The sequence below is a fragment of the Euphorbia lathyris genome, chromosome 5, assembly GCF_963576675.1.
Source record: "Euphorbia lathyris chromosome 5, ddEupLath1.1, whole genome shotgun sequence".
NCBI lineage: Eukaryota > Viridiplantae > Streptophyta > Magnoliopsida > Malpighiales > Euphorbiaceae > Euphorbia > Euphorbia lathyris.
The window spans coordinates 11490962-11493579 of NC_088914.1; positions in this window are offsets into that span (position 1 = coordinate 11490962).

Sequence of the window (2618 nt, forward strand, 5' to 3'; positions counted from 1 at the left end):
AAAGATTGGCTTTAGTTGCAAGGGTTTAATATGGTTTAAGGGGTGTTTTGTTACTCACTTTTCTACTTCTTTTTCTCTTTTCACTTTAAAATGGAAAATTTTAACTGTTTGGTTAGAAACTTCCAATTTGCTCTTTATATCTGAAAAATAGCTTCTTACAAAATGGAATACATGATTTTTGGATAAGAAGCTTTTTTCAACAACAAACATCAAACTATGAAATCAAACAACAAACAATAGGTAAACAAAACGGGTCCTAAATAATAATTTCTGAATTTAAATATTAGTGTATATATATATGCAATAGATTTTAAATTGCAGATAGGTCAACTAAAGGATACCTTTGACCTCAATGACCTAGTTGGGGCATTATTTGTCCAAAAAAAAAAAAAATCACCCAACCCAGGTCTTATTGGCATAGCGCTTGATTGGCAATGTGGATTGAATAATTGTCTCTAATATGTTCTCATGTATAACAAGTTGATAAAAGACAATAAACAACACATTAGGTGCAATATGTGAAACCGCACAACCAGGTTGTGGTGGAAGATGGGGAACCGCAAATCAGGTGGTAGATCAAGTTAAACTTGTAGTTAAATACTTTGGATATTAGTAAATTAGATTCTAATTATACTTGGATATTAGTAAATAGATTCCTAACAATATCAGTATTCTCTAGAATCGACTAATTTTCTTCTCTCGAAAAGTGTAACAAACATCTTAAAAGGGGAATGTTTGTTTTTTCATATTAGCGTTTCCTCTGTTGGATCAAATAAATAGATTTTCACAGGTAACAGATGAAGAGTATAATTGCTGGAAGAAAATTCTCGTGCTTTACTACTTGTATTGATAGATATTTATATATTACAGACATGACTATTAGTAAACAATATAACTCTCCGTAAAATACAGATGACTCTTTGTGAAATAATACAACTCTTGATAAATATAGAAATGACTCTTGGACAATACAGTGAACCAAATTAAAGACTATTAATTATAAGTTTATTATTTCAACACACCCTCTTAAACTTATAATTTTTTATCCCTTAGTAACACCAAGAACAACTCTCAATTTGCTGAAATCTTCCAACTTCAAAGCTTTAGCAAAAATATCAGCAACTTGATCTTTGGATGAAACATGCTTGAGTTGAATATCTTTTCTTCCAATGTTGAATGTATAGTTTGATATAGAGAGGATTATGGAGATAGAGAGAGATAAGTAATCACACAATTAATGGTTTGAATCACCTTAGTGATTATGGCTCAGAGGCCTTGTATTTATAGTGAGCCAATAGTAGTTTGTATAGGAATACAATACACAAGTATAATCGTATTAGAACTCTACCTAGTTAGGGTTATAGACAAATTGAAACTCTAACTAGATAAGAATCTATTTACAGAGATAATAGGAACATTATCTCTAACACCCCCCCCCCAAGCCGATGGCGGGCACGAACAAAGAGGCGAGAGCGTAGCATCGTGAAGCGAGCCGGAGCTAGCGGCTTGGTGAGTATGTCTGCAACCTGATCATCAGTGGGAATAAATCTGACATTGAGAAAACCTCTGTGAACTTGTTCATGAACAAAATGATAATCTAGCTCAATGTGCTTCGTACGGGCATGGAACACCGGATTTGAGGTGAGATAAATTGCTCCAACATTATCACACCATAGTTGAACCGGGGTGGGTAAGGGAAATCCGAGATCCGAGAGAAGAGATTTGAACCATAGGAGTTCTGCTGTGGCATTTGCCACTGCCTTGTATTCACTTTCTGTTGAGGATCTGGCAATTGTGGGTTGCTTGTGGGTCTGCCACAATACAATGCTGGATCCAAGGTAAACACAAAAGGCACCCGTGGATCGTCGATCATCAGGACACCCTCCCCAATCACTATCTGAGTAACAATGGATGTGCTGTATTGGTTTGATGGACATGACTATGCCAAAGTCTGATGTGCCCTGAATATAGCGTAAGACCCTCTTAACTCCTTTCCAGTGCTCATCAGTCGGACAGTGCAGAAACTGACATAATTTGTTAACTGCAAATGCAATGTCAGGACGAGTGAATGTTAAGTATTGAAGTGCTCCCACAATGCTTCGATATTCATCTCCAGAGGTTAAGCTGGTGCCTAGCTCCTTTGAAAGTGTTGGTGTGGTGGCCATGGGCGTTAGTGTGGGATTGGAGTCAATCATCTTCACTCTATCTAGGATGTCAGCCACATACTTGGCCTGACACATGTGAATGCCATCCTTCTCATATCTGATCTCAATTCCGAGAAAGTATTCTGCCTTGCCAAGATTGCGAATGGGAAACTCATGTTCGATGGCTGCAATAGTGTTGGTGATGTGTGCAGGATGGTTACCTATTATGAGTATATCATCAACATAGCACAGAATGTAAGTCTTTTCAGTGTCGGTGCGTCTAATGAACAGAGAGTTGTCAGCCTGTGACATTTTATACCCAAGGGAGAGGAGGAATGTGCGAAGGCATGTGAACCATTCTCGCGGTGCTTGCTTTAATCCATAAAGACTCTTTTTCAGAAGACAGACATGATCTGGTCGGTCATGTTGGTCCCTAGTAATTAGTTCCAAGGGGGGGGATAGGAACTAATGTAA